Source organism: Lissotriton vulgaris, chromosome 5 (genome assembly GCF_964263255.1).
Source record: "Lissotriton vulgaris chromosome 5, aLisVul1.2, whole genome shotgun sequence".
Lineage (NCBI taxonomy): Eukaryota > Metazoa > Chordata > Amphibia > Caudata > Salamandridae > Lissotriton > Lissotriton vulgaris.
This window is the reverse complement of record NC_141693.1, coordinates 911,350,622-911,373,670: the sequence shown is the minus strand read 5'-3', so window position 1 is coordinate 911,373,670 and position 23,049 is coordinate 911,350,622. Positions and strand designations below refer to the sequence as shown.

General features: G+C 41.8%; 1 long non-coding RNA gene across 1 annotated transcript in view; it reads right to left on the bottom strand.

Annotated features, from left to right (window-relative positions):
* LOC147711789 (uncharacterized) overlaps window positions 1-23,049 on the bottom strand; it is a 411,006-nt gene that overhangs the window by 322,579 nt on the left and 65,378 nt on the right. The gene's annotated exons all lie outside the window — the stretch shown is intronic.

Below are 23,049 nucleotides of genomic sequence, written 5' to 3'. Positions count from 1 at the left end.
CGCAGCCTCTAACAGAGCCCGTACTCTTTTCAATACGGTCAAAGAATTAGCCGGAGGAAATTCTTTGGCTGCGGCAGGTCCTCTTAATACCAAGCAATGCCAAGACTTGGCCACGTTCTTTGTGGAGAAAATTGAGACTATCATCTCAAACATTAACACAACCTCGACAATTATGGACGAGCAAGTAGACACTTCTCCAGTTTTGACAGGAGGGTTTTGGCTTGAATCTTGGCCCCCTATCACTCTAGACATTATGAAATCTCTATCACGTTCCATCAAGTCAGGTTCTCCTTGTGACCCCATTCCTATTAGTATTATAAGTCAGTTGGATGACTCTTCCTTGGCTACTATTACGGAGACACTTAATGCCTCTATCCAACTCGCCAAAGTTCCATCGGCATGGAAACATGCCATGGTGAGCCCCCTACTCAAAAAACCGACAGCTGACCCGGAGGTTTTGGCAAACTATAGGCCCATCTCCCTGCTTCCCGCATTCTCAAAAATTCTGGAGAAGCATATTCATGGTGCTCTCACTATGTTTACTGAAAATAATGGTCTACTGCATTTCTCTCAGTCGGGCTTCAGGGCGGGGCATTCCACTGAGTCTGCCCTTCTTGGAGTTACTGAGAAGATTAGGGAGCTTCTTGACGACGGCCAAACGATCGCACTTGTCTTGCTCGATCTAAGTGCAGCCTTCGATACCATTTCTCACTCTATACTACTTGCTAGGCTGAGGGAGAATGGTATCGAAGGTATGGCGCTGAAATGGATTGAATCCTATCTGAGCCATCGCACCTTTCAGATCTCGTCATCTCAGGCCCATTCGGACATCTTCAGCTCGCCTCACGGTGTGCCACAAGGCTCAATCTTGAGTCCGTTATTTTTCAATTTGTACCTCCGCCCCCTGGCTGACCTAGCAGAGAGAGCTGGCCTAGCATTGATGACTTATGCTGATGATCCGCAGATTGTTTTTTCGTTATCTAAATCTGATCCTCTATCTCCATCTGCTCTTAAACTAGGCCACCATGAAGTCTTCAGCTGGATGTCTAAAAACCATCTGAAGCTCAATGGGGAGAAAACAGAGATCCTCCTTCTTGGTAAAAACAGAGATCTCTGGAACGACACTCACTGGCCGTCTTCCCTGGGTGTTGTTCCTACCCCAGCTACCCAGGTTAGAAACCTGGGGGTCTACATCGATGATTCCCTATCGATGAAGCAACAGGTTAGTAGAGTAACGGTCACTTGTTTTGTCATCCTCAAGTGGCTGCATAAGATCCTATGGATGCTGCCTCCTGCGACCCAGAAGACCGTGGTCAATGCACTAATTACATCCCGTCTTGACTACGGTAACATCCTTTACCTGGGTTCCAACCAAGCTGTCGTGAGACATCTTCAACTGGTTCAAAACTCTGCGGCCAGGTTGTTGTGTAAAATCCCCAGAACAGCGAGGATTTCTAAGCATCTTAGGGATCTGCATTGGCTCAGGGTGGAAAACCGGGTTAGGTTTAAAGCCCTGAGTTATATGTTTAGAATTAAAGCGGGTACTGCTCCCAAGTACCTACAGGAGTTGGTTAGGCCATACCTCCCTAAACGCAACCTCCGCTCCCTCAATGCAGCAAAATTCACAGTGCCTAGATTTAAACTGGCTAGAGTTGGGGGAAGGTCCTTTTCCTATCTGGGCCCGACCCTTTGGAACTCCCTCCCCCTCTGCATCCGGAAGGAAGATAACTTCGCCGTGTTTAGGAAAAGCATTAAGACATGGCTTTTCGATAAGTAGGGGGCCTTCTATCCTCTGCCTTCTGTGTACAGCTCTGTCTCCATAAGCCCCGGTGCCGGGAAATCCTTTGTGGGTATCTGTGCGCCTTATAAATGTAATAAATAAATAAATAAATAATAAACACTGCGCTCCGCATCACACAAGTTGTGGTACTGAGCCGCACATTCTGTGCCAACCGCAGGGATATAATTTATGATGTTTATAGTGAGGTGTGATGTGATGGCACCAGTGATGTCATTGATGATGCCATCTATAACATCACGCGTGACATCAGGAGCAGTGCATTGGGGTGGGTGAAGGTTACTGTCGAACGTCTATGATTTTTGGAGATTGAAAATCAGAACCATAATATTACTTTAACTGTTTTTTTCAGTGACTGTATATTGCACAGCCCAGCAACTTACTATTATGACCCAAATCAATTAAATATACCTTATGTAGGAAAACTGACGTGATTGCCTCTTAACTGTGATCTTGCACGTTAATATGGACCTGCGCAGGCCTTCGGAGATTCGTAAAACATAAATCTAAATATTTATCTCTACAGTAAAACAAACATATTGAACAACGCACCTTGCTGGATGCCTTATGCAGAACTATACAGAGTTCTGCAGGCAGAAAGACCGACCTACTATAAATAGAATCATCATTTCTAAAAAAACCCTTGCAATAAGCCAAGTGAACTTTGATACACAATGATGTTTGGCTTTTTCCTTTTAATGGTTCAATCCTCCGCATTAGGTGCTTGCAAAAATAGCTTTGCCTGCATTTCTTTCTTGTGCTTGCAAGCACAAATCCAAACACCTCCCAGTGGGCAAAATAAAGCCATGTTAGATGTTTGTGTTTCCCCACTGGCCTTCGCTTGATTAAAGAAATCTGCTTCATTATGGAAGCAAAGTAGAACAATTCCTCCGAGACGTAAACTGCAATTTTCCATATTTATTACCATGCAAGGATTAAAAGATGAAATCTCCGTTTCTAAAAAACCTGACCGCCGGGGTTTAATTCAAGTGATATGCTGCTGAGATGTGGAGCGCTCGCTTTATCAAGTGGCAATCTAGACACATTTGAAAACAATTTTAAAACGTCGCGCGGTTGCATTATATATTCTGTTATCTGTGCTGTGATGCAAACGTTCAATGTTTCTATTTTTTTTAAAAAGCGTTGCAAGTGGGATAAAACTAACTCGCAAATCGTATTGCACAGCGGGGGTTCTTTTAAAAACAATGTCACATCTATGGTGTCTTGAAACAGGGCTCGAGTCATTCGCAGGACATGGCTCCAAGTCATTTTCTGCAGGATTCAGTGAACTAGTCCAGCTTTTACATGAGGAAAATGGGGCTAGCGTGAGAATGCAGCAGAGGATGAAAATAATAAGTCTGTTCTCTTGCTTCATTCTCCAGTGCACACGTCAGATTCTGAACCCGGAGTCAGCCAGAAGTGCGGAGGAGGCCATGCATAGCACACAGATTTACTTAATGTAGTCTGCCAGGAAGAGGGCACGCATAGCACTTAGGCTACCATATAACAAAAAACGTAAACTTGGCATGCGCACATGACTGTGCTGCACGGTGGGGAATTGCACAGAATTATTACAGCAAATGAAATTGGGGCTAAGGAGCAAAGCAGTGTGGTTGGCAGGCAGGGGGAATCAGCTTTCGGAGAATGACTCTGAGACCCTGGCAGCTGCCCTCTGCCAGGATTTGTTTCCAAAATCTGCATGCACTGAATTTAAGTAGAAAGGGATTTATACGAGCTTCACTGTGAAGAAGACGGGAGAACGTTTTAGTTATTTGGACCTAGTAATAGGGGTCTCAGTGCTGTGCAGCAAAAACATTGCCTGTTAGCAAGGGGATTGCTTCCTCAGGCTGAAGTGTTGGTGGTGTTGTGGGGGGGTGTAACGTAGTCTTTAGAGATATTTAAAAACTCTTTCCTGGTTATCCCTCCTGCCTGTGAAGTCTGATACAATGCCGACTTGAACTAGGCCACCTCCAGAAAGTGCATCTTTATCTTTGTTCAGCTAATAGAGAACACGTCCAGGGAGCGACAGATGCAGGCAGACACATCTGCAGTACCCATGCCTCACATTGGTGAAAGCAAGATGGGAGTCGGACGAAGGTAAGAGCAAGTTTATTCTTCCATCTAGTGTCGAGGTCCGGGCAGCAACTGGCGACAGAACACCTTGCACAATCTACCCCCAGTTCCACACAGGGGACACCAGCACGCTCTCCCATTATTCCACACAGGGAACACAGCACGCTCCCCCACCCGACATCAACACGTCCCAACACACTTCCCTTCCTTCACAACAACAAATAGTAACAAACCCAACAGCAAACAAAGTAACCAACATTTACAAGAATTGCATAGAAACAAAGAAAATACATGAAAGTCAAACCATGACATAATCCTTAAACTTCACAAGGCCCGATTTTACCCTCCCTGAAATTCTTCGATCAACCTTTTGTCACATTTAGCAGAGTTTTCATAATCCATTGTGCACCTCATACATTTGTCACTAAAATCCCGCTCTATCGTGTCCAATTGAATGCTCATTCTGCTGGCTACACACTCAGCCTTGGATTCTGGCACTACTGAAACAAAACTCTTATTCCATGTGTTGCCATCCTTCAACACCATCACCTGTTCCTTCACTTGCATAGGGGAAGAAAAACGTGACAGCCCTTTGGGGACAAAACTAGGGGGCATATTACCAAGCAATAGCGATAATTATCGCTATGCATGGTTAGCGGCTAAAATTATATCGCCGCGCTCCGACGATTTTAGCGCTGAGATACCTTGATATTATCAAGGTTTATCTCAAAAGCGGTAAAAATCCTGCGAAATGCATGAATATCGCTGAAAAATCAGCGATATTCATGCATTATCGTGACAATGCTCTTAGCCATGTTATCCACCTTCCATTGGATAACATGGCTAATAACTGCTCTGGGCAGGCGTTAGCTTTTGGAGATATTCGCGCTTAGCACGAATATTTCCAAAAGTAAGGCTTTGTTGGTAATTGGAGATAGCGATATTAGCGACTGTTTCCAGTCGCTAACATCTTGGCACGCCCACTTTGCATGTCATTAGAGATAAATATCGCTGACATGCAAACTGGGCCCCAAGATGATGGCTATCTCCTACTAGCTGTCGCTAACTGGTGTTAGCGACAGCTAGGTAATAGGGATATAAAATTATCGCCGCTTTAGCGGGAAAAAGTCCAGCTAAGGCGGCGATAATGGCCCTTGGTAATATGCCCCTTGGTTTCCTGATTCTCACCCAGTCCCCCACTTGAACCACCAAAGTTCTGTGCTGTTCATTCACTGTAACATACTTATTCTGTACTGCAGCTCTCACATCTGCTACCCCTGACATACTTCCTGCATCCACAGACTTCCTTAACCCCTTCGCTGCGGGGTTTTTTCACCTCCTGAGCGGGGGGGAGGGTAGCCGTGCGCAGCGCGCCCATGCTGGTGACGAGCTCAGCTCGTCATGGAGTACAGCTGAGTTGTCCTCATGACGAGCTGAGCTCGTCACGGCCTTACCCATTTTTGGAACGTTCAGCACAGCGGGGAAATTAGCCCCGCGTGCGAACGTTCCAACGGCCGTGACGAGCTCAGCTCGTCATGAGTGCAGCTCCACTGTACTCCATGACGAGCTGAGCTCGTCAGCAGCATGGATGGAGTTAACATCCACTCTTTGTTCATATTGGTTCCGGCAACCCTGCCTCTCAGCAAAGTGAAAGGAAGCACTCCCGAACTGGAATGAGAGGTTGTCCTCATGGCCCACAACATGTCATCAATAGTTTCCTTCCAGTGCAACCCAGTTAGATGTGGCAGCTGCAACTAGCCCTTGATGACATGGTTCACCCTTTCTACAAGACCATTGCTGTGGGAATGATAACAGCTACCAGCAGCCTTTGTCAAAATAAAGGTTACTGTGCCCAACCACCCAATAAAAACATACCTCCAGGTCATAGAAACTGACAAGTTAATGTTCTAAAATATAAATAATGTTTTCATGTGGAAAATGCAGTCTCAAATCAATACATATTATGGAAAAACTATTACATATTTCGAGACGGAAGCTCAAGGCTTTATTATATAAATTTCACATCTTTGGAATAAATCAGTTCCCATACATCCATCCACTCATGTCTAAAGCAATAAACATAAAAAAGAACTTGTTCACAGCTTGCCAACATAAACAACATATTTTCTCATTTCAATTTATCTATTAGGATACCAAAGGTTAAACACAGAGGGGATAGCCATCAATCTTCTCAAAATCAGTATAATTATTATATGACAGTAAACATTACTCAATCATTGTCATTTGTTATCTAGTAAAACTCGTATCCTCAACATTATGACACCACTGAACTCATAATATTGATAGTGATCCTTCCTACAACCTTCAGTCATAAGATGCTTATTTGATAAACATTTTCATGAGATACCCATTTTCTATTATCTTTACAGCATGTAATATCCCAGAAGGACAAACCATAAAAATAAAGAAAGTAAAAAGTTTATACCTGGTGTCATGCAGTTGTCTATTCACTTTATACACAAGCCTGCCCACTGGAGTTGTATACTATAAACCTGTTCTGTGATCCTTAGTTAACCCCAAAATGTAAATATCTAAAAGAATATGTAGAGACTGTGTGTGACTACAAGTTACTATTCGACGTAAACGTCTGTACAAAGGATTCTTTTACTGTACATTCCTGCTAACCATGTTGTGATCCAAGCAACCTACCACATACACTATACCACAGTATTATAAACCATGTAATCTCAATCTAACACCTCAAATTACAAGACCTAGAAGGCAATTGATGCTATGTTACCCACAGGGATACCACCAGTGACCTATGTTCCCTCGAGTTCTTACCCCCACATGAGAGCAAACATGATAAGTATATAACCAAGTTAAAAACCTGAATATAGCACAGAACTAAAACTGTCCTGTTAATGTACCCACAGGTCCCCTAACATACTATCTGTGCTAGTAGTCCCAGTAGGGGCACAATAGTTACCCAATGTGTTCATATATGTCCTTATTTTTATTGAGGGCCTGATTATGAGTTTGCCAGTCAGGTCAGTCAGGTCTGCAACGTGCCCTTGATCGTTTTTTAGTTTTTTGAAATGACCACAAGCTTGTGGTAAATACGGACAAAACCAAGTTCATGGTATTGCATAGGCACAAATGTGTCAAGGGTAGGGTAGCATTTGATAATGTATCACTGGAACAGACCGATACTTTTACCTATCTAGGGGTAACTATGGGAAGGAAGACGAAATGGGTTTCCCATTTAGATGTCTCAGTCTTAAGGCATAATCAACTGGCTGGAGCCTTATTAAAGGAACATCGACTGTCCCAGACAAACCCTATAGGGCCAGCAGTTGACATCTATATTGGGAAAATTAAAGCTTCCATTATATATGGTGCTGAACTTTGGGGTTTGAAGACCTCTCACCCCTAGTACGAGCACAAAACATGTTCTTGAGATCCCTGACCGCCCTTCCACAATCAACACACATGAAGCCCTTGCTTTTAGACTTGGGCTGTATTGCTCTTGATGAGGTCACAGGATTCAGACCCCTAGCTTATTGGAGGAGACTTTGGACCACCCCTGAACTGGCACTGTATGCGAGTGCAGTATTGATCCTCCAGAGTGCTGATCTTTCTGCTAAAATTAAACAGCTGCAGAAGATCAAGAACAATCTGAAGGAAATGGGTCTTGGCCATTTAAGGGATGATCCCATAGGAAACATCTTTCCAAATAAAATCGATTTCAAAGTGCTCTATTGGGAGATGATTACTAGAAAGACCCTGTCAGCGGAAGGTAGCACTCCTCTTACAGGTATCTTTCTAGAACATAAGCTTGCAACGAAAGCAGAACCATACTGGAATTTGATAACAAAACAAGAGTGGTAGGAAATTGTATCACCAATTCGGAGTGGGTTAAATCTCCATTCAGTTTTCGGATTGGAAATACGGTACTGCCTACATATCTGAGATGACACAAACATTCTAGTATGTATACACAATAAACTGTGCCACATGTAATAAGCTGTCCAATCTGTTTCAAACGACCATTAGGAAGGGAAAAGCTTTTCCTATTAGTGGATCCACTAAAGGTTTTACATCTGCCACATTTTCAAAATCCTTTTAGTTTGGAAGACCAGTTATCCCAAGTTCCGTCTTCCAAGTAACAATAAACTAGACCATCTTGCAGTGATTTAGCTTTTGTATAAGCCATAGATACCTGCTTGCTGATGTCTATGCCAGTGACATTGCTGTCTCTCCCTATTTTACTGTGTCTAGACAGAATGTTTCTCACCTCATTGAATTTCGTATTAAACGTAGTGATGGACCTAATGGATTTTTTGAATTTGGGTTTGGTTGATCCAAAAACGTACTGTTTACTTGTGATGGACCACACTTCTTTTGCTGCTTTCTTCCAAATCCTATTGGGATAACCCCTCTGTTTAACCGCATCGCTGCAGCGGTTATTTTCGCGCTACGCAGCTTTTTTCTAAAAGCCGCGTTAGATGACGAGCTCAGCTCGTCATCCGCACACGCCCCCCGTGGCTGATGACGAGCTGAGCTCGTCATCAGCATCGAAGGGGTTAAATATATTTATCATTCTCCTTATATGTGGTGGAGGGGCCTATACTGTTGTTTCTAGCACGCAGTTGCTTACCATATGGAATACTCAATTAGATTTTCTGGATGGTGACTTGCTTTGTGAAGCAAACTGCTTTCTGCTGCATCTTTCCAGTGTAAGCTAGTGAATAAATTGTTATCAACAAACTCAATGTGTACTTCTAAGCCATTTTATCACTGATTTCATATGTAAGTTTAAATTTTAGGTCATTGTCCTGTAGTCCATTTATGAAATTCTCAGCAGTCAATCTGTCCCCATCCCAAAATAATAAGATATCATCTATGTATCTTAACCACATTAGCATAAGCTTGGTCATGTCCTCGTTTTGTGATGTCCAGACCTCCTCCTCAGCAATAAATTAGCATAGCTGGGGGTCAAGCAGGTGCACCGAGTCCAGGAGATTTATGTAGAAATTTTTGAAAAATGTATATGTTATTTTAAGTCCCTACCTTGTGTCTTTAATATGAGTGTGTGTTGCAGTTCCCGTGAGTGTCCATGTGTAGGGTGCTTTAGTTACTCCAAGGCTTGGCTGGGATGAATTTACTGCTTTGATACTTTTAGGGTTGTGGTCACTTTAAAAATGTAGATTCTGAATAGCAGTGACCTCATTTATGTTAATAGGGTGGTATAGTAGCATGTCCCTCCTTAAACCCTTTCTTAAATTTTCCCAAACCCCTTCCATGCTGTAGCAGACATTTTTCTTTATTTTCCGCCTTTCCCTCTCACAAAAGATACTACTAAAATGTAGGAATATATGCGCAGCGATCTCCACATATAAGAGTTAGCAGAGGCAGAGGTCTCCACATCACCAGTAAGTTAGTGAGTAGCATTTTGTAGATCATGACTAGTGCTAGTATAGTACTACTTCATGAACTACGAAATGCAGCCTGGGAATAGGACCCATAGTTTATACAGTGGAACAGAGCATGATGACCAGCCTGTTCTCTGTTTGGCATTGCGAACAAAATCATTACAATATTTACAACAGTCTCTGATGACATGTCCCTTCTATCTGTAACAAGAACAGTATTAACTCCGGACTACATTTCTGCTAAAAGCACAATCTGCAAACTATGAGTTATCTCCTTGATATAAACAGTAACTCTGGCCTTATCCACCGGCAGCACCTTTAGAGCACCTTTATATGTATCTTTTAGGCGCAACAGTACACATTCAGAGCTGATATTGATGTAAAGGGAGGTATAAATCCCCATAAAGAGACAACAGAAAATGACCTACAATATTAACAAGAATAGGGAATAATAATGATGAAACTAAAAGTATGTTCAGGCGTCTATGCAGGGGCTTAGGCTGCCTTGTCATCTTGTGCGGGACAGGTCCCAACTAACAGTTAATTGCAGACGTGATACTGCTGCTTGAGAGTAAAAATAGGCATTACAATGTGGATGTATGACGTTACCACGCATACTATTACCACGCATACCATTACAACGCGGTATTTACAACACATACCGTTAAAACGCATAGCGCTTTGAGGTGCTGGATAGTGGTAAGTATAATTTTATATTCCAACTCCAGTCCCTGTGGATACTAGGGAAGGTGTTGGATATAAAATTAAACTTATTCCCTATCCTAGAGCGCCCCCCAGCGCAATGCGTTGTAATGGTATGCGTGGTAATGCCTGCGTTGTAAGTGTAGTGCGTGGTAAAAAATGCGTGGTAAACGTTGTATACCTTACAATGTTCATGCTTCAGCAACCTAGACCTGATACTCCTGACCTGCGTGTCGAAACCTTAGTGCACCAGCACCTCACGCTCACTTAGGGCATCCAAACATGACCGGTACAGCACATGACCCAGACACTGCTTCAGATCTACCAATTCACACAGTGCCACCATTTGTCACATGACATCGGTTCCCTTTACACTGTCACCCCTTAAATAGGTGATATTACACCGTGGCAGGAAAAGCTAGCAACTACTACAAAGGGTGGATTTTCAGGTCGTCTTTTGAGGTTTTGACCAGTCGAAATCCACTAAAGGGTGTGAAACCACCCCAGGACATTGGCACCAACCTCAGCAAGCTACCATTTCTGTTTTTGGAGGTGGGAATTTGGTGGGGGGAGAGAGGGCAAAAGTGCCTCTTGGGTTCTTCTCAACACGAGGCTGTGCCCTCTCCAAGGCCCCACCCACTCCTTACATTGTGATTATGTTTTTTTTTTAGTTGGCAGTTCTGCTGCTCACTCTTTCTAGTGCTGACGACTTCTGCACAGTCCTCTTCGTTTCCTTCCTCTGATATCATAGGCACGAGAGGCGTATTCCCCCTTGAAACGCCCCAAGCCGAAAACCATCAAATCATAAGCTTCCAAAAGGGTGGTGTAGAAGCAAAGGGTGGTAGCACTGATCTCTTCCCCAACCATTAGTGTCTCAGTAGAATGTAGTTTGCTCTTGGGAATGTGTGGGAATGGGACAGTGGTCAGAAGGCTGCATATGATAAACATGGCTTGAGAGCCCTATTTACTTTCTAATCATGGGGCTTCTCTGTGGCCTCATATTCACGGTTTGCAAGGAGGTACTATGGGGTACCAAGAAGAAAGCCAGGGTTCTCCTGCTAACTCTTAAATAACGTTCACGGTATTTCCAAGAGGTAATGCATGAACTTTAGGGAGAACAAGTCTAAACAGAGAGAGAAAATCTTCGCTCTCCTTTTTCGCCTCGTTCTGTCTAAAGTTTATGAATTACCTTGGAGAAAATGTGAATTACATTTATGAACTTTATACTCCTCAGAGGTACAGAGAGCAGGCTGTCAGCTCTACATTGAGACAGTGCACCTTATCATGATAGGACCCCAGGTGTGCTCGTGCATTGCATTGAGACACCAGCCTGTGCCCTGAAATAGAAGGCGATCACGAGCATCAAATAGCTGCAGATTGCACAACAAAATCAATTTGATACCGTACAATATTCAATAAAGAATGGCGCGCCTTCCAATAACTGTTGATTCACTTAAAAAATATTGGGGCATATAACCAAGCAATAGCGATAATTATCGCTATTGCTTGGTTAGAGACAAAAATGTATCGCCAATAAACCTTGGTATTACCAAGGTTTATCGCAAATGCGATAAAAATCGGCCGCAATGCGTGAATATCGATGAAAAGTCAGCGATATTCAGGCATTACCGAGCTAATGCTCTTAGCCATGTTATCCACCTACCATTGGATAACATGGCTAAGAACTGCTCAGGGGCAGGTGTTAGCTTTTGGAGATATTCGCGCTTAGCGCGAATATCTCCAAAAGTTGGTAATAGGAAATAGCGATGTTAGCGACCGTTTCCAGTCGCTAACATCTTGGCACGCCCACTTTGCATGTCATTAGTGATAAATATCACTAACATGCAAAGTGGAGCCCAAGATGGTCGCTATCTCCTTCAAGCTGTCGCTTACTGGTGTTAGCGATAGCTAGGTAACAGGGAGATAATTTTATCTCCGCTTTCTTGGCTTTTAAAGCCAAAAAAACAGAGATAAACCCCCTTGATAATATGCCCCTTTGTATTATAGTAAACCCAGGAAAAAATGTTGTAAAATGTTTGAAACGAAATTAGTGTAAGAGTGGAGATTGGTATCAACAGCGAAAACAACAAACGTGAATAATACAAATAAAACCGTACATTCCAAGGAAACTGCACACCTTTCTCTGCTGACCCCATTTAATAATAAAAATACATTTGGATGTCACTATTTTCTGCTTACAAAGCAACCTCACTTCTACGTTTCACGATACTCCATTTTCAGGTCAATTATATTTTTCAAACCATGTAGTGTCTGCCAGTATTTTCTGAGAAGTAATGATATTCAGTTACTGCTCCAGAAAAATTGCAGGCACCAATTTCCCTGGAGAGTCTGCACAGCTGCAGCACGCTGGGCTATAGGGGACGTTTCAGCATCACGCAGCTTTGTTTTTAGAGTCCAAATGACACCTCGTGCTTTTGTAGAAAGAAATGGACATTAACATGCATGTCAACTATTCCCCTGCCTGTCACTCACATTCTCATGACTGTGAAGAATCAATACTTTACCACCTCAAACTAAAGAAAAGAAGCATCTATAATTCGCTGCGTTGCGTTTCAGAAATGCACACACGTGACTTACATTAAATAAACAGGCAACTAAAATGCAGAATTCAGGTAAAATTAAAATCACAAGTGAGTGACATGTCAACCCTCAGATTCAAAAGATAAGTTCTAAGGCTGGTTTAAAAAATGTCTATACCTCCTTCTGATATGTATTACAACTGGAGGGTTATATACCGTTTAGAAGTTTGCTTTCTTTACTTACATAACCGCAATACCTCAGTTTCGAATAAGGGCAAAATTCGGGACGTGCCGGCAGTCTTTGAAGTCATATTAATGCTGGTGTAAAATTGAAAATTAATCTGCTAACTTTTTCTTTCTTCTCCATGGGCTCCATAGAGAAATATTTTTCTCATCGAGAAAACATTTCCCTGTAACCCAAGAAAAGGGAATCTACAACTTTTTCTTGGGAAGGAATGGGTCAGAGATGTGTCTGAGAATACCACAAAAGTGCGCGTGTTCAAAAACTCTGAGCTTTTTTGCCCTTCAGAACCCACTCTTTACCTACTTCCCATTCTCGGTCGTAGTTTAGTCACCTGCAAATCTCAGTGTGAGTAAATGCATTTTCCGGTGCAACCACAGGCTTTTTTGGATGAGGAGAGTGCTTTTCACTCCAAATTAAGATTGTTTGCACGTTTACGTCTGATTTACGTGCAAAAACAGAGAATTGAGGCCAGTAACATATATATATGTCTAGGTTATGTCCAGATCTTCTCCATCCCACTTCCACTTCTTCTCTCTGAATCTGGCATGCAGCAGGGCGCCACCACTGTAATATATTAATCTGTGTTTGTCTCATGCTGCTGCTTACTTGATTGAATAATTTGATGTGATGTACTTACACCATGCAGATCACACTCAAATTACAACGCCTCAATGTTTCATTGATTAGACTTGACTCGTCGCCATAACAGTTTGGATACCCAGTAATCACCTGAAAATCAAAATAATTTCAAAATCATGTTCATGCCATTGTTGCTCTGGAGCTCAATCATCTGGCCCATGTCATCAGAAATCACATTCTTTCAAAGTTCTACCTGCATTGACGGTAAGCGGTCCTGAAATAAAAGTTAGATTGCTATTCTATCTTTGACTCTGACTCCAGGATCACATTTCTTTAGAATAGAGGAAGAGAGTGTCTGAGAAAGAGAAAAAGCTTCATTTACCTAGGAAAGATCCCATGAATGTCCTTTACATCATCACCATGCTTTAAAAAGTATTGCACTCACAGGTCCAAGGGCCTACCACTCCAGGTACTCATACTCAAAAATTAATCGTTGTACTCAAGTCACAAGTTTAGACAAATCTGAGCTTGGAGACTCCCAAAGATTCAGGACATTTACCTCACAATAATTGAGAATTCTATAAAAATATGAAAGAAACAAACCCTGTACTCATGTGGAAACAAGTGAAGTGTAAAACGTGTACCTCCCACAGCTTCAACTTTCATTAAAAAGTGTGTAACCTCAGGTCAAAAGTTAGCACATATCTGGCTTGTGTCTCCCAGTCTACATGGCGAAAGAGTATTTTATTGATTCAATTTGCTCAGGGTGAGCATTTCCATTTTTGAACATCTTGAATGAGAATGCTTTCGCACTGGCAGTGGTGTATCTAGGCTAGATTACAGCAATATGATCTGCCCTGGTCTACCAGGCAAAATATTTGTCAATCTAAAAGGGCTTGAAATCATGCCTCCAACTAATTCTAAATGTGCACAAATCTGTTCACATAACCCCAACGCAGGGCAACTACCAACAGAACAGCAAAAGCAGTTCAAAACAACATGAATTGCCCACAAGTCTCTGGATTGCAGGTTCCAAAAATACCAATCAACCAGATATTTGAGGTCAGCTGTAGCCAGCTTCAGGGAATTTACTGGTGATCAAACCTCCCAATATAAGCAGTTAATGTTAATATCTCTTCACCATCAAGACCCCATTAAGTGATTTAACTGGACGATGGTATTGATCATGTTATAAAATAATTAAAATATGCATACAGAATAACCTACCAAGTAATAAGCACCAGGGGAATGAGATTACAATAACTGAACTCAAAAGCTGCTTCAAGAGTGTATTAAATATCCATACTGGTGCTGCATCTTTCTAGATTTGAGCATGAAGGAAAAGATCTTGAATGGACTGGCATTCGTCAAGACATGAATTCCTTAATGAAAATGTAATAGTATATAACAAAGAGGGGTCTGATGCTTGGCTTCTCACATTGATGGCTAAATTAGGGGGAGGGTTCAGATGTATTTCCATTATAATCATGAATTAGCCACCTTATAACCTGCAATCCCTTTCCTGCAAGAGTAGACCTCATGCAGAATTCTCATGAGTATAACTCCTTAACAGAATAATTTATACAGCTGTTTAGCTCCGGCAGATAATGCTGCTATAGAGTTTGCCTGAATTAGAAACATAACAAGCATATTCAAAGACATTAGGACTTGACTTTAAAGGCAAGTGCCAACCTTTTGACTTTACCAATGCTTGTTTACACTGGCCACCCACAGGCATTTTTTGTGCATCAAATTTCTTGTGCACACACAATGGCCATATTGGTTACCATTTTAAGATTAGCATTGTGTACACACCTTTATGGACATTTGCTGTGTTGCATTTACATGTACCTGTCATCACATGTAAATGCAGATATCGTGATATGAGGTGTCCATTTTGACTTCTTTTTTTTATACTTTACCATTCCAACACTCCAAAATGCTGATAGCCATATCAGAAAGGGAAAATTAAAAATTAAAAAAGCATGACAAGTACTTAAATGTGAAGTGAGCAACCCAGTAGCACTTGACAGCCCCCAGGCCCTCAGTAAGTAAAACTGTTTATCCACATCTACCAGGAGAGTCATGGGAGCTTGAGAGGCCAGATTAATATTGAAGATAGACAACCCGGGGGCCTATTAGCAAGAAATAGCGATATTTATAGCTAAACGTGGTTAGCGACTTTTTTTATCGCTGGCTATCGCTGGATATTTTAGAGGAGAAAACATGCTATTAGCAACGTTTTTCTCCATTGTGCAAAAATATCCAGCGATAGCGGCGAAATGCGAGAATATCACTGGAAATCCCGCGATATTCTCGCATTAACGCTAATGGGGGCTTAATCTGATAATCCAGCCCCCCATTGACTATACAGGTAAGTAAACTTTTTAGCAGGTGTTAGTTTATAGCGATAATCGCGTTTAGCGTCATTTATTTATCTCATTGCCTGCCTTGCTAATAGGCGAAAACTGTGTTAGCGAAGTTTGGGAATGCCCACTTTGCATGTCATTAGCAATAAATATTGCTAATAAATAATAATAAATAGCGGGCCCCAAACCTGTAGCTATCGCCTAGAAGCTGTCACTAACTGCTGTTAGCGACAGCTTGCTAATAGGGCGATAAAAATATCGCCGCTTTAGCGGGAAAAAGTCACGCTAAAGCAGCGATATTGCACTTGCTAATATGCCCCCCAGTGCCTATGTTAGTGGCAATTATCAGCATCCTTTTTCCTGATACTGCTTGATTATTCTGACAATTGTAAGGATAAGAGAAAAAGCTTCATAGTTGAACAAGTAACAAACTGAACAAATATAACGGCAGAGGCAGTCCTGCCAAGCATATTCTGACTTTCCTCACTGCCACTGATTTCATGGAGTTGAGAAAAGAAAGAGGCCCTGCAGGGCCTACTTGTGCCTGTATTCATGCACCCCCAGTTCCAGCACGGCATGTACTTCACAGTCCATGCCATGCTGAAATTTCCTTTGACATTCCAATTGCTGTGCCTATTTTATAGGTACCCTAGTGGGAACACCAAAGAAACTGCCCGCCAGTGACTAAAAAAGTCATGATACGGTGGGCAGTTCTCACACGAGTTTGATGGTGTGGCGGCAGGTCAGTCCCGCCGCTGCACCGCTAAACTCGTAATCGAGCCCTTACTTGTACCTTGAATAAGCAAAGAATATGTGAGGAAAGTTGCTTATTGAGAAAATGAGTGGCAAAGAAAATTGTAAATATGAAAACAACCCTAAAATCAGATCCATAGAAGATGGTGGGAGTTTTAGGGCGATAAACAACAAGCATAAAATAGTGCATGTATTTGGTGAATTAAAACAGGGGCTATGTGCAGGAAACTTACGATCAGAAAAGAATTCAGTTTCAGATTACCTCAAGACAATAAAGTTACAGGGGGTCAAGGATAACATAACAGAATTACAAGGAAAGGGCATCCAACCTCATGGCTATCGCAGCACATTTTAAAAGATCTTTAAACAAGTCCTAGCATCCTAATTATTATTGATATTTAATTGAACGCACTCATTTGGTAGGTCCTCCGTTACTCCAGGAGGATTGCTTTTCATGGTTTATGAAAGCACAGTAGGACACAGAACGAACATTTCACTTCAATCCATCATGCTTCTAAAGCAGCCTGCAACACATAGATGAAGACACTAGTCAATAGACTGTCTTCTGTGATTTGCAAACAAAACAGGTGATGGACAGAATGTGGATCAATGTCACACATTCACCCCAGTCCAAAGATCTGGGCCCATATCCATCGTTTTTTTGCACTCCACACCACCCTGGGTTAGACAATGGCGATATGCAAATCAGCTCTGACCCTGTGCCCCATGGGAACAGTCCAGTCCGAACTACAAAAGCCATGTCCTTACCAGAACGGAATCAAGCATCCGAGGACCGGACCGGTTTCGAGGTAACAACTCTCATCAGCCCGGCTAGCTTGACTCCAGTGGTGTGGAGTGCCTGGGACCCACGTCTGGGCATCCCCAGCGCACTTAGGGCGGAATTTGCAAACAAAACAGGTGATGGACAGAATGTGGATCAATGTCACACATTCACCCCAGTCCAAAGATCTGGGCCCATATCCATCGTTTTTTTACACTCCACACCACCCTGGGTTAGACAATGGCGATATGCAAATCATCTCTGACCCTGTGCCCCATGGGAACAGTCCAGTCCGAACTACAAAAGCCATGTCCTTACCAGAACGGAATCAAGCATCCGAGGACCGGACCGGTTTCGAGGTAACACCTCTCATCAGCCCGGCTAGCTTGACTCCAGTGGTGTGGAGTGCCTGGGACCCACGTCTGGGCATCCCCAGAGCACTTAGGGCGGAATTTGCAAACAAAACAGGTGATGGACAGAATGTGGATCAATGTCACACATTCACCCCAGTCCAAAGATCTGGGCCCATATCCATCGTTTTTTTGCACTCCACACCACCCTGGGTTAGACAATGGCGATATGCAAATCAGCTCTGACCCTGTGCCCCATGGGAACAGTCCAGTCCGAACTACAAAAGCCATGTCCACACCACTGGAGTCAAGCTAGCCGGGCTGATGAGAGGTGTTACCTCGAAACCGGTCCGGTCCTCGGATGCTTGATTCTGTTCTGGGAAGGACATGGCTTTTGTAGTTCGGACTGGACTGTTCCCATGGGGCACAGGGTCAGAGCTGATTTGCATATCGCCATTGTCTAACCCAGGGTGGTGTGGAGTGCAAAAAAATGATGGATTTGGGCCCAGATCTTTGGACTGGGATGAATGTGTGACATTGATCCACATTCGGTCCATCACTTGTTTTGTTTGCAAATTCCGCCCTAAGTGCGCTGGGGATGCTCAGACGTGGGTCCCAGGCACTCCACACCACTGGAGTCAAGCTAGCCGGGCTGATGAGAGGTGTTACCTCAAAACCGGTCCTCGGATGCTTGATTCAGTTCTGGGAAGGACATGGCTTTTGTAGTTCGGACTGGACTGTTCCCATGGGGCACAGGGTCAGAGCTGATTTGCATATCGCCATTGTCTAACCCAGGGTGGTGTGGAGTGCAAAAAAATGATGGATTTGGGCCCAGATCTTTGGACTGGGATGAATGTGTGACATTGATCCACATTCGGTCCATCACTTGTTTTGTTTGTCTTCTGTGATTGGCAGTAGATTTAGGGCATGATAAATGAAGGTATATTCCTGAGAGATTGCTGAACACATATACCAATTTCTTTAATAAGGTAATTTCTTACCTGAAGTATGAAGGGTAGTCTGGTTTCATAACCATATCAGATGATGCAAAAGTATTTGATTTGGTGAATTTTAAGGCATTTTCTAAAAAGGACTGAAATATGGTCCCAGTTTGTCACATCAAGGGCAGGTATTTATCAAAGCTGTGCCCCTCTTGTGATGAAAAGAGAGCCAGATGACTTGATCAGAATGAGCAGAGGGAATCAGCAGGGATACCCTCTACTCCCCGTTTACAAAAACCTCTTTATTGGCTTTAACACATTAAGGAACAATAATTTCACGTGCACCCCCTTTTCAGTTGGGAGCCCATTTCACCAATATTTAAAAAACAGCTCATGTGCCATCATGTTGCTTTTTATGTTCCTCCACTTCCACCAACACTATTCAAGCCTGATTTCCACAAGATCCCACTTCAATATGCCCCCTTGACCACAAGTTGGGTACTGCAATTCCTTGGGCACCCCACATTGTACTCTCACCCATTTAATGATTTCATTATTCCACTGTTGTGAAGTCAGTGCAGTATTCTTGATCCATCTGACAGCAATACATTTCTTAGTCACAACAAGCTCCAATTCTACTAGTATGGACATTTGTTTAGTAGTGTTATTCCTTGGGACCAAACCCAAACCCAATAAGCATATTTGGATGGTTAGCTTCACTACTCCTCATCTTGTTAGATAGGGTCTATACTTTTATAGACACATGGTGAAAACGACATTTATTAGACACACAATAAACATAATAATACGTTTGGTATCTTACCCAGGCACATAGAATTTTTTTGATCTCTAACATAATGTCAATGCTTACAATATCGAAACACAGAAATATCAGAAATTAAATATTGATAACAAAAATATTTAGTTCCTATACTTAACTATAAAAACCACAAATATCAAGAACACAAATATCGTTAAAAATATTGATTTTTACCTATATCAAAAACAAAAATATTGTAAATTAAATATTGTTACCTTTAAATAAACATATAATATATAACAAATGCTGATTCACACAATATAAACTACAATATCATCACAAAAAGTATATTAAATAATCATGAATAAATAGATAAAAAAAACACTGTTTACATAAAACAATGACTTCAAATAAATCTAAATCTACTTCTACAGATATTTAAATTTAATCAAATACATTATAATCAAATATGTACCATTCACCCCAAAACATTATATATCTAAAATATTAACAATACAACCACCCAAAAAAATTAATATTAACTACAAACATTTATGCACCAACCAAAATATGAATAGAAATATGTATAAATAAATGCAATGCCCAAAAATCTGAGATCCCTGCGGTCTTGCAATTGTCTGAGACTACAATATGCTGGTGATGCAGCCACTGCACGCCAAGCATAATATGAGTTTCCTTACGTCCCTCTTTTAAATGGTGGTAAGCCCGCCATGAAAAGGGTGGTGGTGATGAAACTAAGGAGGCCCTACAGGGCCCCCTGGTGCCTCGGTGCACAGGTGTCCTTGCAGAGGGCACATGGTGTGCTCCCCTGTCTTTATTTACCACCAGTTCCTGCACGGTATGAACTTTACAATCCATGGTGTGCTGGAACATGCTGTGGTGGTCCCACAGTGCTTCCTTTCTAAGGCTTTCTTATGAGACTTTGAAAGGCAGCGCCATGGGTCGGACACTCCAGAACTGCCCTTTAATCCATCAGGCGGTCGGCGGTGGAGTTTGGCGGTATGGGAGTGGGGCAGTGGCGTGCTGCCCTGCTTCCACACTGCCAAACTCATAATCAGGCCCTAAATATTATTCTAATGCATTCTACGGGAGGCTACTACAAAATATGATATTGTAATTCATGCAAGAGAGCACAACCACCCTCCAATTGTTACAGAAATTGAAGGAAGCAACAAATTGCAGGATATAAGAGAGGCAAGCACTAGTTCCCAAGAACCCACAAGCAAAATCCTTAAAGATAAATTACCTAAGGTCCCGAAACACATAGCAGGGCAACTACCACCCACACCCACATTAAAACATTTATTCACACAAACAAAAGAAGCCACCAGTGATACCTCATCCACCCCTAGATGATACCATACTCATACCTGAACATTTAACAATACCACATAATGAGGAACAAATCCTAATATTCTCTACAGCAGACAACTTAATAAAACATAGCCAATGTCAAACCTGCATGATGGATAAAACTTTCAAAATGTGTCCCAAACCAATCACTTAGTTATAAGTCATACATGGTGCAAATCGAAACACAAATTCCCTTTTATATATGCCTTGCTACCTAATAAACAAAGCAGCACTCACAACTACCTTATAAACCATATAAAACATAAACAAGTAACTACTTACCCCCAAAAATAATCATAGACTTTGAGCAAGCCATTATTCAAACCATTCCAAACATTTACTCCCGCACACTCATACAAAGCTGTTACTATAATTTTAGCCAAAGTATATGGAGACAACTCCAAAAATCTGAACATAGTGTAGAATATTCTACAAACAGCCAATTTGCCTTTGAAATTTAAAATATTATAGCACCAGCCTATGTCTCTGTCACAGAAGTAGCCAACCACTAAAATTTACTAATAGAAAGCCCTTCCTACCAAGAAAATGAAGACAAACATCGGGGCTGATTACGAGTTTGGCGGTCACACTGCTATGGTTGCGTTGGCAGCGGTGACTAAGCAGTTAGCCTGACATATTACAATGTTGTCGGATTTCAGAAAGAAAGACTGCCGGAGTACCCCCTCCACCACCAGCCATCCACGGACCACTGCTGCATCAGTCGTGGGAAACAGCTGCCATAGGGCAGTACAGGGAAGTGCCTTTGCCATCCAAATTATGAGTTGGCTTTCCAGTGAGCCAACCGTGGCCGCAGGACCAACTTTGAGTAATCAGAAACAGAGGTATTGGGGTGCATTCCTTTTTCTTCCTTTCAGTCTCCAATGTGGATCCGTTTCTCCAGGTCCCCTATCACAGCAGCAGCTTGACCCTAAAGAAAATGACCCTTTTGGTGCTGAAATCCAGGTAAGTCTGTTTTGTAGTATTTACCCTTTGAAAGGTCTGTGCACGTATGGTCCAGACTCCAGCAGTGGTAGTGGTTTTTCATGTGTCATAAATATGTGTACATTCCACACCTGTGCTGTCATAATAATCACAAATACATCGACAAATATGAAAAAACATTCACTGCCACCAGAAAGACCGCCTCTGGCCCATCAGGGACATCGTAATACAGCAGGCAGGAGACCGCTGCAGCTGTGGTCTTCTTCGGACTGCTGCTGCAGCTGTAAGGTGGTATAGAGGTGGGGCAGTCAAACTCATAATCAGGCCCTTAATCGCTTAATGGACTATTTTGAAGGCACTCAGGTTGGCAGACAGGATCGTTCCATACACAGACATCAACCCAAATTCCAAATACCATGGTGGAATATCTATGACAGCACCTTGATACAGGCAGTCAAAACAAACAAAGCAGTGGAAGGATGGCACAGCAACTTCCAATCCACACTAGGCAGAGCTCAACGTACACCCTACAAATGTATAGAAGCATTGCAAAAACAGTAATGCTACCAAGAACTACTATCTTTTATTAGATCAGTCTAAAAAGTATTAAAAAAACCATTGTTAATAAAGACTTATATAATAAAATTATATCAGAATTATTTTTTTGCAACCATAACCAACCAAGATATTTGAAATCAAACTCAATCCGTCACATAAAATAATTAGAACACATAAACCAAACAATTACACAGAACAATCACAGAATTTTCTAATAAAAATATAATATCACATTCCCCACCGAAAAGAAAAGAAAGTAATAAAACTTACTGTTCTCTAGCTAGAGATCTATCTCTGTAGCCACGTAATAAATATAGTAATCCACTAAAAATGAGATAAATAATTAAAAAAATTCCCCCCTAAAAAATGCAAAAATATAACGAATCTAATAGAAATCCCTCGAAGTTATCCGAAGTATCTAGGATAAATAAAAAACTGCCAAAAGGTTTTAAAAAAAATAAGCGCTCCAGAAAACCAGAAAAAAATTAATTAAAGTAAAAACCATTGGTTTATTATAAATGAAAACTTATTTCCTAAAAAAAAAAAGTAAACTTGAAATGCCATATGGCACATTCTTAGACAAAAACCTGAAAAGTAAATTAAAACAAAACACGAAAGGCGGGACATGTACTATTCCTACTCCATTCTAAATCAATTTAGGGAAGGTGTTGGACACTAAAGGGGTGAAATGTATTATTCTGATGCCAATCTAACCATATTAGAGGAAGGTGTTTGACACTCAATGGGGGACATTACTATACCCACTCCATTCTAACCATATAGGGGGAAGGTGTTGGACACTAAATGGGTGGCAATGATTTTTACAACTCCAATCTAAAGAAATTTAGGGAAGGTGTTGGACACTAAAGGGGTGACATTTACTATTTCC